Source organism: Megascapheus bottae, chromosome 1, assembly GCF_031878675.1.
Source record: "Megascapheus bottae isolate mThoBot1 chromosome 1, mThoBot2.hap1, whole genome shotgun sequence".
NCBI lineage: Eukaryota > Metazoa > Chordata > Mammalia > Rodentia > Geomyidae > Megascapheus > Megascapheus bottae.
This window is the reverse complement of record NC_143509.1, coordinates 23,268,500-23,285,437: the sequence shown is the minus strand read 5'-3', so window position 1 is coordinate 23,285,437 and position 16,938 is coordinate 23,268,500. Positions and strand designations below refer to the sequence as shown.

General features: G+C 41.0%; 1 protein-coding gene and 1 long non-coding RNA gene across 2 annotated transcripts in view; one reads left to right on the top strand and one right to left on the bottom strand.

Moving 5' to 3' along the window:
* The window catches only part of LOC150068506 (histone-lysine N-methyltransferase MECOM-like), a 277,305-nt gene that overhangs the window by 127,235 nt on the left and 133,132 nt on the right, over window positions 1-16,938 (top strand). The gene's annotated exons all lie outside the window — the stretch shown is intronic.
* LOC150068507 (uncharacterized) lies at window positions 7,695-13,066 on the bottom strand. The gene is made up of 2 exons (XR_016536498.1): window positions 12,908-13,066; window positions 7,695-7,857 (listed from the first exon to the last, which is right to left on the bottom strand). It is a non-coding gene; the product is annotated as an uncharacterized LOC150068507 (long non-coding RNA).

Below are 16,938 nucleotides of genomic sequence, written 5' to 3'. Positions count from 1 at the left end.
GCTTGACTCTTCAATACGGGTAGAATGAAGATCATCTCTGAAATAGCAGAAAAAGCAGCCAAATAAGAGCCACAAAACTTGGCTGTGGAGTTTTCATTTTGAAAGGCATTCTGATGTGTGTGTGTGTGTGTGTGTGTGTGTGTGATTGTGTGTGTGTGTGTGTGTGTGTGTGTGTGTTTGGTGGAGGTGTTTAACATCTGCTCTCTGCAAAACTATAGTTCAACAAATCTTTGTAGAAGGGTGTCACATTTTTAAGTAGGTAGTAGGCATGGCCTTGTTCTAGAACGTAGAGTTCAGCCTCTGTATTCTGTTAGGGTCTGGAGAAGTGAAGTCCACAAAGAGGATTGGAAGGTTGAAAGTGGATGAGAAGCTTTGGATCTTTAAGGTATAGCAAAAGACACCAATACAGATATTTAATTAACACCAACACCTGTAGCTCTCACTCAAGATAGGGTGCTAATCCAAAAGTCAATACTATTTTGTCTTTTCTTAGCCAAGGCAAGAAGAGTTCTGGTGGGTCCTGATTTGGTTCATGAGAGAGGGCTAGGGTTTGTCTTACTGCAGGCCATTTCATGTTGGCCTTTCTTAGGAAATTCCAGAGATAGGACTGGAGCAAGGCAATAGACATGTGAGCTGAACCAGGACTCCAGTTATGGTGTTCAGAGGCGGCTGATCCTGAACACATGTACTGTTGGTAAGTGAAATAGTCCCACAGCACAGACACCCAATGAGCATGGATTGCTTATTATTACCTTATGAAACTCTTACTATGTACTTATGATGACCATTTCTGTATTACATATGGTCCTTTATTACACAGTACTATTATCAAGAATGTAGGGAGGCCAAGTAGTCACAAATCACATAGCTGCACATAATATGAAGTCTGCACATTTTCCGTTCATTTGTTCATTCTGCATCTGTTGAACTTCTCCAGCCTGCCAGGCTCTGTTGGAACCTAGAGCTCCACAAAGACCAAAGTCAACACAGTCCTTCCTCCAGTGACAGCATAGTCCAGATAAGATGGGCTATCCATAAAGAAATTAATCTAAATTAGATGGTGGTTAATGCTATGAGGGAATCTAAATTGGGAAGGGAAGAAGCTACTATTTTATGCCAGGCAAATACTAGACCCCTGGGCTGTGCTCCTGTCCCTTAGAGTGCTGTTTCATACATAGGTAGAAGATGGGCTTTCAGGAGGCTTCCTTGCTCTGAAATGACCTTGGGCTGGAACTGAGGTCATGATGACAACTGGATCCTTTGGAATAAGTTGAGGTTGCATATGTCTAGCTGCATTCTTTCTGGTTTGTTTGTTTTGAGAAATGGCTGTATCTACTATTAAACACAGAAGTAGAGTCTTGGTATGTGAGCAGTTATCAGAATATATGATTCTTAGGACCAATGGGCAGGAATATTTGTCTGATGAGATGATTGATTTGATCTGGGACACAGGAAGTTTCCTTCTTCCTGTATCCAGCTTGGCTATATCCAGTGTGGCTTTGTGATGTGGAAGAGGGGGCGTATGTGGACTAGCGGCAGGTTGATGCTGTTCTGCACACACCATGGAGGAGGAGACAAGCTGTGGAGGGGTTTGGGCCCTGTGGTTCCTTCAGTAGCTGGAGTACTGGTCCAGGCTGAGGGCTCATCTCGACCAGTGACCCACTTCCTGTCAAATAAAACTCCTGCCTGAGATGGAGGCTGGTGGCTCACGCCTGTAATCCTAGTTACTCAGTAGGCTGAGATCTGAGGATTACAGTTCAAAGCTGGCCTAGGCAGCAAAGTCTATGAGACTCTTACTCCATTAACTATCAGAAAACCAGAAGTGGAGCTGTGGCTCAGAGTGATAGAGGGCTAGCCTTGAGCAAAGAGAGCTCAGGAACAGTGACTAGGCTCTGAGTTCAAGCTCCACAGTGGACAAAAACAAAACAAAACAAAAACTCTTGCAAGAATGAATGAAGAGAGAAAGTGCAGTGAGCACTGAGACCTCACTCTAGGTCTAATCAGGAAGTTGGCCGCATCACTTCCTGTCACTTCCTATTGGTCAGCATTTGGACACACTTGAAGGGATCAGATGAACAACATGGATTCTTGATTTGGACTATGGGAGTTTGAATCCTAGCTGTGTTCACCTGACCTTTGTATTCCTCAGTTTTCTTAACTGTACAGTGGGGATGAACAACTAGCTAACAGGTTGGGGCTATGGACGTGGTTGGGTGCAGCATACCCAGCATAACACATGCCAAATAATAAGCACATTTATATGTGCTTGTGATACAGATAATTGGCTACACAGGACCACAGGGAAAACTGGAAACACAATTGCCAGCTGGGACTCCAAGAGTCTTGTCAAAGGAAACATCATGAGGACTTTATTAGCAACAAAAAGAAGTCAGGGGGCCGGGAGTTGGCCTGGCCTAGTGGTTAAAGTGCTTGCTTAGTGTGCATGAAGACCCGGGTTCGATTCTTCAGTACTACATACATAGAAAAAAGCTGGAAGTGGTGCTCAGGCTCTGAGCTCAAGCCCAGGACTGGCAAAAAAAAAAGGAAGTCGGGGAGAATGAATAGAGGTAGGATAGTAGCACTATCCAATATTCATCAAAAAATAATCTACTTCTGAGAGTAAAAGGGTATCACTACTGATAATTGTACAAGGTGTCAGCAGGAATTATCCAGGGGAAATGCAGATGTCTGGCCCTTTACCTAGGGTTCTGAGCAGCTATCTTTCCCAGAGCATGTATGATTGACCCAGTCTACAAATTTGTCACTGAAAAACAATAGTCTTGCTGGTGGCCGTGGCTTATTCCTATAATCCTAGCTACTCAAGAGGCTGAGATTTGAGTATCCTGGTTCAAAGCCAGCCCAGGCAGGAAAGTCTGTGAGATTCATGTCAAATTAACCAGAAAAAAAATTAAATCCCCCAAATAGTAGAAGTGTAGCTCAAGAGGGAGAATGCCAGCCTTGAATGAAAAAGCTAAGAGACAGCACCCAGAGTGCTGAGTTCAAGACGCTGGCACATGCACATGTACACGTGCGTGCACATGTGTGCACCAAGAAAGCCGGAAGTAGAGTTGTGGCTTGAGTGTTTGAGTGCTAGCCTTGAGCAATAAAGTTCAAGGACAGAGCCCAGACCCAGAGTTCAAGTGCCAAGACCAGCTCAAATAAATGTCATTCAATCCGTAAATAAATAAATAAATAAAATGGAACATTTCTCAGGTGCGAGCATTCCTGCTTTATTCTGATCTGTGATGGCGTTCTTCAATGTTGGCAAGCTGCTTCTTATCCAGCTTTCGAAGCCCCTGCCTTCTGCCAAGTTATTCCGAAATGTTCTGAGACTCCAAAGAAAAATTAGCCTTGCTCTGGGACTCTGAGGGAGAGGAGCCTTCACTAAGTCATAAATAACCTGCCCAGGTGGCCACCTACAGTGTGAATCACAGTCAGAATCCACAAAGCTCGGTGAAGAACTCAATGCAGCCTGTATTTTCTTTTTTTCTTTCTGAAAGAACTAATGTGTTGTGGCAGAGAAGGTGGAACAAGTGAGAGATGAATATGAACTATAGGCTTCTGACAATGCAAGAAAATGCAACAACAACAACAACAAAAATCAGCAGTGGGTTGATAAGAGGAGAAATCATAGCTTAGTGTAAAAAAGTATATGTATCTTCTACCTTACCCACCCCTCCCTTCAAATAGACCCGTGCATTTCAGAAAATGGTAAATAATGCTTAAAATGGCAGAAGCTAGAGTTGGGGAAATAAGAACCAGGTGTTGGAAGAAGGAAAATCAAAAAAGAGCATGCATTTTCCGTCAACAATCCCCGCCATAAATCTTTGCAATGCCACTATCACGACCTGGAGCCCACAGGGAAGAGACTGTTGTAAAAATGATAAATCAGAATCACTATACACCAGGTCTTGATAAAACAAAGAAAGTTGATTCCAGGGCCTGATATATAACTGTAATCACTGAGTCACAGAGCTTGAGCACCGAAGGACCAAATGGGAAGAAATGCAAAGTTCAAAATATGGTGACTGTTTCCTGAACATTGGATAATGCAGTGGAAATTGATGACTCAAAAGAATCTATTACAAATTTCTTTCCAAGAAGAAGATGATATATATATGCCAGGACCTGTTCATCACATTCGAATGTATTCTTTATGTCAAGAAGGGAATATACTGTGTTATACTACCCTTATAGAGTAGTAGGATGAATGTGTTTTCTGGGGTTTTGTTGTTTTCTTCTAGAAGCAAAGTCTACCAGTCTTTGTAAGTGAGAGAGGTAAAGTCCACTTTTGTAAAAGAGACGTACGTGTGTGAAAATGAGCCATTGCTAAAAAAATGCTGTAATTCCACTCCCAAAGGGCTCTTCACTCTGTGAAGGGATGTGTGTGTGCACGTGTGTGTGCGTGTGTGTGTGTGTGTGTGTGTGTGTGTGTGTGTGTGTGTTTATGCATGGCAGTAAAGGAAGAGGAAGGGAGGGAGTAGAGTAATTGAGGTAGGTGCCAGGATGAAAAACTCACAATGAAGACCAGCGGGCATTCGGTTGATAACCAAGTATTTCAGGGGCATGGGGGAACACTTAACAAAGCTGCAAGATTCCCCAGAGTTGACTATGGAGAACTTTGTGAAGTTCAGATCCTAGAGGGTCTGAATTGCAAGAAGTTTTAGACAAAGTGTTCAGCTAGAATGCTTGACTTTGCGGTGCCCATGACATTGAGTCCATGAGGGATCAGGATTATGGTTTTAGGCCTTCTGTTGTCGCTGACTTGGGAGTTGAAGGTAGGCACCTGATAGGTTAGCATACCTATTTTAGGGCAGAGAGTTTTAGTCAGCGGCTTCTCTCTTAATGTCTACCTAGGTCAGGCTTCAGAATGACTGCTTAAAGTTTAGTCTCAGAATGGGGAGAGCTGGTCTAACTTCTGGCTGCAGAAAGCCTGTACATTGGAAGAGAGAGCTAGTTTATGGGTGGGGAGAAGAGCAAATTATTTTGTTCCAGAAGGTGTGGGGAAGCTTCTTAGTGAAATTTAGATTGTCCTGCTGTGCCAGCTTTTAAGTGTGTTAAAGTTGTCTGAGTTTTAACCACAGCTGAATAGGTGTGTGTGGGGGGGTACTGTTCAGGCATCTGTTTTCATTGTTGTTGTTTTGGTGGACAGGTACTCCATCAATCACATGCTCCCTCCCCCCATCCAGTACTCTTGCTTTTAAGTTTTGTTTTAGAAATAGAGTCTAGGACCAACCTTGCCCAGGCCAGTCTCAAACTGTAAGCCTTCTCCCTAAGCCCTCTTGAGTAGCTGGTGGGGCGTTACAGGCATGCACTACTACATCCAGACTCAGAGCAGTCTTGAGGTGAGAGTACTTACTGGATTTTATTAGACTTAAAACTTTGATTCTACAATAGCTATGTCCTTTAGGGGAGGTAGAGCCAGCAGTTGAGGTGATGTCTGGATTGGGGAAATGTAAACTCATTTTCCCCCCCCTCCAACCCTTACTTTACATTTTTTTACTCAATCACTCCATTTCTAAAACCTTCCCTTTTTATTTTTGTTATAGCTGCCACATTGTAAATTCTCCTTCAGCCTTTCAAATGGGAAAAAAAAGAAAGGTTTCTCCCCTCCCCCCACCGTGTGTGTGTGTGTGTGTGTGTGTGTGTGTGTGTGTGTGTGTGTGTGTACTAGGAACCCTTACCAAAAGAGGCTATGAAATATTATTTGTAGTGCCAGTCAGGTTTCAACAACAAATGTTAGTGGCTCCAATGAAAAGCCTACCATTCCCTCTCCTGGGGGATTTATTTTTTGCCTGCATATGTTTTAAGACTTTCCAAGGTGGTTGTTTCTATTTAAGACACATCATCTGTGGAATTCTAAAATACAAACCAGTTCTTTGAAATTTTGATAAAGCTCATTTCTTAATATTAGGAAAATTTCAAATGTCTTCCTAGCCACTTGGCCATCTGTAAATAAACGAAGTTCAATGAAGAAAACACCATCAGGAAACTGTTTCAGTTATGATTTCCATTTTGCCTAGTCCTAGCACCAGATTTCAAGATGACAATTATGGAAAGAGTGTGAGAACCCTCTTCCTACCCCCCCCCAAAAAAAGGTAGTTCGAAACTTGGACCTGAGTTCAAAAACAATTCAAAAGAGACTTATGATTTGAACATGAGTTATTTATTGGACTTCGTCAATTTCTAGAATTTAAATTTATATTGGGATAAAGCCAATTGAAGGCTACATTTGACCAACAATGAAGCACATTCTTCTCTTTGGTTTATTCATTCTTCAAGCAGTGGTTCTGGTGCTTAAGCTGGAGTCCTGGGGCACTTGTGCTAGCTGGGCATGCGTACAAGCGTCTCACATCTGAATTTATTCCTGTGTCTGCTTTTGGGTGTTGGTTGGGTGTCTGGATCCCAAGTCTACCACATGAAGTGGAGGTGATTCTGATTTACAGCCCATCATGTGCCTGACTACACCAAAGACTGAATATTCCATTATATCACCATTATGGGTCATGTCTGAAGGGGTTTAGGTCAACAAATAGACCACCATTTGACTGAAGGAAGGTTGTTCTTGCTAGACAGCAGACATACAGTCAGAAAATAGGGTATGTCCAGTTCCAAAGTGTCAGGCACACCATTTGCTCCAGTCATGGTAAAGTCAGGTCACCCGGCCAGCACACACACACTGAAAAAGATCCCACTAAACATCACAGATGGGCCCGAGTTAGCCAAGTCCTCTAAATAAGAGCCAGGGCTTGCTGAATGCCATGGTTCAGGCCTGCAATCCTAACTATTCAGGAGGCTGAGATCTCTTCCATCCTTGAGAGACTCTTATCTCTTATTAGCCAGGGAAAAACCAGAAGTGGAGGTGTGGTTCAAGTGGCAGGGTACCAGCCTTGAGCAAAAAAAGCCAGGAGAGAATGTGAGGCCCTGAGTTTAAGCCTCAGGATTGGCACACAGACAACAGATACAGGCACACACACACACACACACACACACACACACACACACACACACACACACACACACTAAAAGAACAAAAAAAGGAAATAAGAGCCAGAGCTTAAGCTACAGTGGAAAGTAAAGTTGTGACCCTGTAGTCCTTTCCTCGTCATGTCTTTCTCCTGGCACCAATAATAGATATACGATTGCAAAAGAAGAGAGGGGAGAAGAGATGGAATGGGTGTGTGTGTGTGTGTGTGTGTGTGTGTGTGTGTGTGTGTGTGTGTGTTCTCTGTCAGGCTCCCGGAGCTTTATTCGACCTCTGGCACAATGCAGCCTCTGTAGAAAAGATATTAGGAACAAAAAACAAACTTGAAGATTCAGGAGCAGGCAGCCAGAATGATTAAGAAAAACATTCAGATGATGCCATTAAAAACATATGGGGATTGTATAAAGCCCTGAAAAGAAAATGTTTAATTATGCGCCGTATGCAAAAGCCATCATGTGTAGATTAATATGAAAGACTGAAACTGTGTGGGGCTTAAGTAGCCCACAGTGATGCATCAATCTCTTTACTCCTTTAAAAATAATGTTTTTCTTTCACTGATGACAAATACTTTTCAGACCGTTGAGATCATGCTGCTACAGTGATACATGAAGTCCAAAAAGTCACTAACAAAGTTTTCCAAACTACCTTTCAAGGTCTTTCCATTGAGATATTTTTTCTCTTCTCCTTTTCTTCTCTTCCCCTCTGTTGATTTACCATTATCGTCATTGCCTTGCCTCGGAGTTTGTCTCTGCAGTGTATACTGGGCACTGATGATTTACACCTGTAATCCTAGCTCTTCATCTTGGGTGTGGGGAGAGAGCAGAAAGACCTCATGTGAGGCCAACATGAGGAGAATGTTTGTGAGATCCTATCTGAAAAATAAACAACCAGAAGAAAGCATGGAAGGATAGCTCCAGTGGTAAAGCACCAGCCTAATTAAGCATGAGGCCCAGAGCTCAAACCTTAGTATCCCCCAAAGAAAAAAGAAAAAGAAAAGAAAGCACTCATGATATTCAATGCATGTATGTGCAAAGAAGGACTAGAAAGATATTGGAAAAGATGGATGAGGTTGGGAGAGATGGGGAGAAGTGGGAAAGAGTGACATTGATCAAGATACACTGTAGTCATTATACTCCTTAATAACATGTTGAATGGAAATTGCTTTGTACAACGACTTAAAATGAAATAAATAGACATCTAGTTTTGGGGAGCTTTCTTGTTTAGGAGATTGATGATTCATTTGATTAACTTTTTTTTTCTGTGCAGGTCTTGGGGCTTGAATTCAGGGTCTGGGCAATGTCCCTCTGCCACTTATCAAGAGCCCTTAGGACCTTTTGGTAGTTAACTGGAGATAAGAGTCTTCTTGAACATTGTTACAAAAATTTGTTTAAATGTCTTTATTTAAATCTTTTAAAATAAATACAATCGCACGTATCATATCATATTATTATAAATATGATATAAATTATTTTAAAAGAATGAGCTCATATTGCTTTGTGTGTTTCGATGTATTTTAGAGTCATTGTCATCTCTTCTGGGTTCTTTATGTGTACCATTGTGATTTTATGCGGCTTTGTATGTGTGGCCCACAGAGAAAATAGGAATCAACTAAGAGTTGAACATTAGTGGCTCACATCTCTAGTAGCTACTTAGAAGGCTGAGATCTGAAGATCCAGATACAAGGCCAGTCTGTTTCTGGAGATAAGAGACATTCTTATCTTCAGTTAATCAGCAAAAAGTTGGCATGGGCCTACTGGTAGAGCAGCAGACATGAAAGGATGAAAGTTAGCTGAGACTGTGAATTCCAGCCCTTGTACTTGAAAATAAAAGAACAACTGGACAATCAAATGTGACAATGAGCATTCAGCCTGTGACCAACATGCCACTCACACTCTGAGTGTGAAATTGTGAGGCTGTGTTCCCCAAGTCCTGAGGTCACATCATATTTCTACAGCCTTAAAGATGGAAAAGGCAGAGTAGAAAAAAATAATGCATAGAGGCAAGAAAAAAAAAGATAAAAACATAATTGAATGAAAATGAGAAGAATGGGGAAAGTAGGTTATGTGCTTTTTTTTCCTTTGTTTGAAAAATCTTTCCTCATCTTAAAAAAGTCAGAATGTGCTCTGTTGGTGCTATTTTACTTCAGGGAATTTTCTGCACTTAAGCACTTGGGGTTTTGATCCTCATTTATTGGACCAGGCCTCTTTAAGTAAACATGTGGCTTATGAATCAGTGGACAGATTTGTTACTCACACTTGAATGTGTCAAAACGTTTTCTTAAGTGTCAGTCTGGCTTACTGCAATAAAAATAGAAAATTCCTCCCCACCCCCTTCATGTCGGTCATTTTTTTATACTACATATATGATTGAAAATTACAAATGACCAAGCCTGCAATTATTTTTTTTTTTAAAGATGGCAGGCTATAGGAGCCTGACTAGCTTACTCAAATGCCTGTCTGGAGACTACTCCGCCCCAGTGCCCGATGGGGAAGTGTTTTTGGATTGAGCTATGTTGACCACATAGGGAGGGTGGCAAATATAATCTCTTTTCTGTATTTTGGATCTTCAGGTCATTGTTTCAGTTTTCTGAGGAAATTTCATTACTGGTGAACAGCAAAGTTTTTTTTTGTTTTTTTGTTTTTTTTTTTTTTTGCCAGTCCTGGGCTTGAGCTCAGGGACTGAGCACTGTCCTTGGACTTTCTCAAGGCTAGAGCTCTACCACTTGAGCCTCAGCACCACTTCCGGCTTTTTTCTATGTATGTGGTACTGAGGAATTGAACCCAGGTCTTCGTGCATGCTAGGTAAGCACTCTACCACTAGGCCAAACTCCCGGCCAGCAAAGTTTTTTTTTTTTTTTAAACAAAGAACTACCTGTTTCTGAGTTTTATGCAGGAGATGTTGGATTTATGGAATACAATAGGATTAATTTAATTATGCTCTCCACTAAGTACATTGTTACCTGATTTACTTCACTACCTGATACATGCTAGATTTTTGGGGAACAAACCAACAAAAACACTAGCCCTGACTTACGTTAGCTTTAAGCTATTTCATTACCTCAAATTCTTCTAATATGCATTAAAGGTTATATACTTTCAGTATAAAAAAAGGGCTGTCTGTAAGCCCCTACAGTTCTTGTTATTTACAGTGTTTCAAAGCATTAGAATTACTATAAAAGATTTACTCATATAGCAGAGCATGTAAAATTTAAAATCAATAAAGTGTATAAATTTTTCTTGTCTCCTTGAATTGATTCCTTCCTCTAATAGCTCAATACTGTAATACTATATACTTTTTAAAATTTCCAATATCATTTCACAATAATAGTCTCTGGACTTTCTTGCCACAATTTCAAGGGCCATTTGGAATTTCTGACAATATTCTTTATAGACCGTTGTCATGCAGATGAGAATTATTAGTTTGTTTTTGTGGTATTAGAAATGCCAATATTTTCTTTTGATGGAGATGGGCATTTCATATTTTTTTTAAGTGGGAGAACCGAGAGGGATCTGCATTTGAAATGTGTTCACGGTGGTAGGTTTATCTCATGGTATTTCATTTTCATTTTACTTTCAAAGCAAGCAGTGTTTGGCTCAGTTTTCTAGAATTTTCTAACATCTTATGTTTAGGTGACCATTTTGCTTCAAGTCAGAAAACAAGGCACATACATGTAAAGAAACAGAAATGCTGCGGATTTTCCATTGCATCCAATTTTTTAAAATTTTTCCAGTGTGATCACCAGGATAAATTCTGCCTCATTATCAAACTTGTTGGTGTTATGCAAAGTGAACTAGGGCTGTCTTTCATAGATTTATAAGTAAAGATAACCCAAACTAAAGCGAGGAAGGGAGTGAACAATTATTCTAGCAGTTGGCCCTAATTTTGCTTAAATTAGTGGTATCTGCATCCCCCGAACGAAAAGCATTAAGCTGACCTTGGTTTCTTAAAATGCAAAAATGATATCCAAATATGCCAGTGAAATCTAATCTCACTTTCATTTCTTAATGGCCACTCTGAGGCTGCGAAGAACCCAGACAGATGATTGCTTACTTAGGCAGGAAAACCAGAGTGTCCACGGCTGCGCCAGGTATTTTAGTTTGCTAAATCAAGGCTTTCTAGCCAGTCTGTTAAATTCTTCCTTCTTCTTACATTTGTTTAGTTTAGTGATTGACAGACACTCCCTACAGAATGCCAGAAGACCTTGATTTGAATCCCAGCTTTTTGCTTTGCTTTGTAACCTTGTGCAAGTCTTTAACAGAGTCCCCACTTGTTAAGTGGGAATTAAAGACTTTGGTCCTACCTTGCAGAGACATTGCAAAGTAAAAGTAATGCAGAGACACTGCAGAACTCTGCAGAAACCCTGTACACCTTCTTTAAAAGAGCTCAGTTTCTACAGCTTCATGCTATCTTCCATTGAGGCAACACATGAATCTATGAGAGAAGCTTCTGATGGATAGATTTAGGGACAGAGTACCCAGAGAAAAATTCCAAATGTACAGTTGACTGGATGTTAGATGGGCAAGAATATTTTCCATTTGTCTGTATGCATAAAGAAGTACATAGTGTAAGTATAGCCCATGCAATATCTGGTAAGTACTTGTAAAAAAATATAACTTGCTTGTCTGAGAATCAAATTGAGTCCTGTATTTTTATTTCCTAAATCTGGAACTCCTCCCTAGGAGTTCTGGCTGGAATACCCCTCTTTTGTGTGCATCTGTAGCACAGATCCCAGGAACTGATTGACAAAAATGTAAATTCAGTGCTGCCTTTTCTTCTCCGGCAGAAGCTGTTCTTGAGGGCTGAGTTTGATGGTGAATTTCTTCCGAATGTCACTGTGCCACTGGATTCTTTGGAGGGGGGTTGATCTCCCCTGCCCAGCAGAACGAGGTTCTGATCGAAAAGAGGAGGCCTCTCCTAGAGGCCCCAGAAAGGAGGACAGAGGTTTTTTTGAGACTGCACAGGGTCCATTACCTTCAGCCCTCCTGTATCTGTGTGGTCCTGGCTGCTGTGCCCTTTAGGCCTGGCCTGTCTGGAAGGGCTGGCTAATTGCTTGTAGATGCTTTTCTACTGAGAGCATTCACCCTCACTTTTATTGCATTATTATAACTTTTTTTTTGCCAGTCCTGGGGCTTAAACCCAAGGCCTGGGAACTGTTCTTGAGCTTTCTCAAGGCTAGCGCTCTACTCTTAAGCCACAGTACCACTTCTTGATTTTTCTGTGTATGTGGTACCAAGGAATTGAACCCAGGTGTATGTTAGGCAAGCACTCTACCACTAGACCACACTCCCAGTCCTACACCATCATATCTTGTTGGTTAGTTTTCTATAAAAAGAGAAGAGAAATTAGCTGGGTTGACCTTCCTTTGAATTTTTTTGAAGTGATAGTCACTAAAAAATGCCTGCGTATGATATAATTCTCATGTCATGGTAACAGCTAGAATGGGAAAGCCTTGATAACAACAGTAATTAAGGTTCTCATCGTTGAAGTCTTCGAATGCGAATGTCTCTTTAGTAGTGAGGTATACACAAGTGCATGCAAACAACTGGGCAATGTGTATACACTGATTACTAATGACCGAATCTGTCCAAGTTCCAAGTATGATGACATTAACTAGGTTTTCTTTCTTTCTTTCTACTTTCTTCTGTCATAATGGTTTATTCCCACCAGGTCTGTACCTTATGCTATGAGCTTACATTTTTCTCTCTTGCATTCACGTCTGTGTGATCACATGTAATCTGTAAATACTCTGGATCAAGATGCCGGGATTAGTGTGAGAGCAGAGACTATCTGGTCATGGCTAAGCAGATACCAGAAGGACCTGGTTTGCATTTCTGGGGTCACTTATCAAACTTGGGCTCTTATGAGATTAACCTTTCTATGATTTGGAGCTGTAGTGTGTTGGTCCCTGTTAGTGGTACTCACCCAGAATTCTTATGGACTCCACTTATCTGCTCAGATTCTCTTTCCATCTCTGACTCTGTCTTTCTTCCATGTTGGATGCATCCTCAGTCCATCTGCCTTCTTCCTCTGGTTGCAGGCAGGCAGCTTTTAGCCAGTGAGAAACATTCTGCTTGTTTTCTCCAGTGGATGCCCACAGAAGTCCCAGATGTAGACCCTTACCTTGCCTGGACCATATGTTAGACCTTTATTGAGTCACAGTGGCCAAGGGTGAAATGTTCCTATGCCCAGGCCTGAGATGCGCATTGTTTTTTGGACGGCACAGAATGGAGTCAATCTCACTTGAACACCAGATCTGTGAGGAAGCAGAAAAGGCTAAGGGGAAAGAGAGAAGAGAGGCTGAGCAACCAGGAATCTTGAGCATCTGAGCAAGCAGTAGAAAAAGCTGAACAAAGGAGTTTGCCTGATCTTACTTTTCCTTTCTCTTTTTGTTCTGGTTTGGGGGCTTGGACTCAGGGTCTAGACGCTGTCCCTGAGCTTTTGTGCTCAAGGCTAGCATTCTAGCACTTGAACTATAGCACCACTTACAGCTTTTTCTTTTTGCTAGCTAATTGGAGAGTCTCATGGACTTTCTTACCCTTTCCTGGCTTTGAACTTTGAACTGTGACCTTAGATCTCAGCTTCCTGAGTAGGATTCCAGGAGTGAGCTATTGACACCAGGCAGATTTTACTTTTTAAAGTCCAAATTCCCTTGTGATTTTTCCTGTGTTAAGGAGTGATTATGAGGGAACTATGTGGCATGGCTTCTCAACCCACCATCGTTCTGTATGACAGATTCCTCTTTAAAGTGGAGTCTCAGCTGGATGAGCAGAAGAATTGCTCAGGGATAGCTAGTAGACCCTGAGTTTAAGCAGTCCCCATCAAAAAAACCCCATGCCCCCATGTGCATACACACACACACACACACACACACATGTGAGGAGTCTAGTCACTACAACTGGACATGAGGCAATCTCTGGAAAAACACTTCGATTTGGAGTAATACTTTTGGCCACGTGTCATCTTATTGCATGCTTTCTCCACATACCCTTTCTACACTCCTTTAAGTTAAATTGGAAAAAGCCCATAACACATTGTCAGCTGTTTTCTTAGCATACTTTTGATTAAGCAGCTATACATAATTACACATTCACTGTCTGTTCTCTCTGTTAGACTGTGAATTCCTTTAAGGCAAGGGCTATTTCTGTCCTTTAGGTTTTTTTTTTTAATGTTTAAAGTACTAGTACCTACCACACACAGTTCCTAACCAAATCAGTGGATGGAAGCTTTCATTGGACAGTCTCTGCTTTCGGGGTGTTTTTTATAGAAACATAGCTGCCATTAACTGTGGTATTCTTGATGTTTTGAAAATTGCAGTAATTCCCGAGGTGTGTGTGTGTGTGTGTGTGTGTGTGTGTGTGTGTGTGTGTGTGTGTGTGTGTGTTTGTGTGTGTGTGTGTGTGTGTGTTTGTAGTATATAATTGAATAGCTTTAGTTTTTAGAGTGGATTTTTGATTGATTTAAAAAGACAAGGTTCTATTTGTGTAAGTCTAGAAGAGACTTCCTTTTCTGTATAATTCTTCTAAGACAATCTAACAAGACCGTATATATATATTTTTTTCTTCTTCTCATAGCCTAAAATGTCTACATGCTAAGTACCTTGTGGTGAGTTCTCACAAAATTTTAATCATATCCTCTGTATAAAAGTAAAGTATACTGCATACATTTATGGAATTAGCACGAGACTCCTTTATGCTATTGATGTAAGGTTATAAAAGTAGTAAAGCATATTTTTTTAAAAAAAGAGTAATAACAAAATTACCGTGCCTACTTTGAGGCTTATAAATCAATCTCCAGTATTGATAATTTCTAACAAATACAACAGCTGGGCAGAATTTCTTGGCTTCATTTCCTCCCTGTGCCAAATGGCTCATCTGGAAGTAGTCATCAAGATTTAAGAGGTGATAGTGGCCCCTTTATCATTTAGTTCTTGGTCTCCCTGAGCTTCCTGCCAGGGCAGTGATGATTATAATTGCTTTTAGTTTTCTTTTATTCATTCATTCTTTCTTTCTTTTTTGTATTATAGAACTCATAGTGTTTTCGATGTTTGTTTTGGCCAACTGATTTCAAATGGCACATCATGCACGCTGACAATCGGTTCCTTTCAACTGATTTGGAGTTGTTTGAGGACCTAAAGAGAAAGTCTCTCTTTGCTTGAGAACATGTGACTTCCTACCATCCACCTAGACCCTTTTCATTTGCCTGTGCTTTGTAGTTTGTTGTTGCTTAGTTTTCAAAACAGTATAATTCATTATGATGCCAAATGCTTTGGGTGATCAAAGGCAATGAGCGTCCAGTTTCCTCTGTGAGCCTGCTCTGAAGGAACGTATTAGTCCCTAGGAGGAGAGTTCCAATCTCTCTGACTTTGGGAACACAGATTAAAAATGTGCACATGCATGCAGCAAGCAGATGCTGGGAACGGGTCTGTGGCATGATGAGTAAGACCTTGGTTCGGGAATCAGGCAAATCTGGCTAGTGTCGTGGTGGCGTGAGATGCTGGAGTCAGTTGTTTGACAGTCCTGCGTCTCTGGGTGTGGAGAGGTGTGTTCACCACGGGACTGTGATTGCACCATGTGTGGTCCCCAGGTGATTCCTTGAGGAAAGGGTGGATTTTCATTGCTAAAAATGGGCAGAGAAAACTAGAAAAAGAAATATGAGAAACTAATACGCTTATTACTCGTGCTGTAAAAAATCAAGTATGCGGGATAATGGTAGCTCACACCTATAATCCTAGCTACTCAGGAGTCTGAGATGTGAAGATTGCAATTTGAAGCCAGTCTGGGCAGTACAGATTGTGAGACTCTCATCCCTAGTTAAAAAATGGGGCCAGGAGTTTGGCCAAGTGGTAGAGTGCTTGCCTACCATGCATGAAGACCCGGGTTCGATTCCTCAGTACCCCACATACATAGCAAAAAGCTGGAAGTGGTGCTGAGGCTCAAGCAGTAGAGCTCTAGCCTTGAGAAAGTCCAAGGACAGGGCTCAAGCCCTGAGCCCAAGCCCAGGACTGGCAAAAAAAAAAAAAAAATGGAAGTGGAGCTGTGGCTCAGAGTAGTAGACTGCTAGCTCTGAGCCAAAAAAGCTCAAGAACAGTGGCTAGGCCTTGAGTTCAAGTCCCAGGACTGATAAAAAGTAAAAATTTTAAAAATGAGATACAATCAACATAGAAGGAAAATAGAATTGTACATTTTTGGTTGATGATGCTTCCTTCACTTTCATTGAGGGAAGCATGTTTTGTAAAGACTGTCTTTTCTACACAGGGGTAGGAGATATTTACTATTTTACTACTTATTTGTTTATTTTTCCAGTACTGGGGCTTGAACTCAGGGCCTCATGTTCTCTCTTGACTTTTTTATTTTTTATTTTTTTGCTTAAGCCTGGCATTCTACCGCTTGAGCCACAGGTCCATTTCTGGCTTTTTGCTGGTTAACTGAAGTCAATAGTCTCACAGATTGTTCTGTCCAGTATGGCTGTGAACCTTAGTTCTTAGATTTCAGCTTCTTGAGAGCTAGGATTATAGGCATAAGCCATCAGTGCCTAGATTCACTAGTCTCTTAAAAAAGAAGCCACATATATCCCTTTTGTTGCCTAATAAATATTATGTTTTATTCCAAGAAATTGCACATTAGAGTCAATTCTCAAATGGTAGTAGCTGATTGCTAGCTGTCATGAATTTTGTATTTTTAAGTCTGTGTGTGTGTGTGTGTGTGTGTGTGTGTGTGTGTGTGTGTGTGTGTGATTTCGGGTGTTATAGATGCCTAGGGCCTCATGCATGCTAGGAAAGTACACTACCACTGAATTATACCTCTAGCCTCATGTTTGTGTGTGTTTTGTCTTGAGATGGTTAAAATTCTTTCAGGAAGAAGGAAGTTAGATTATTTAAGAGGTACTTCCTAGGATTTGTTCATAACATTTCAACTTCTTTTTTATTTTTCCTTAAGCAAAATATCAAAATTGGT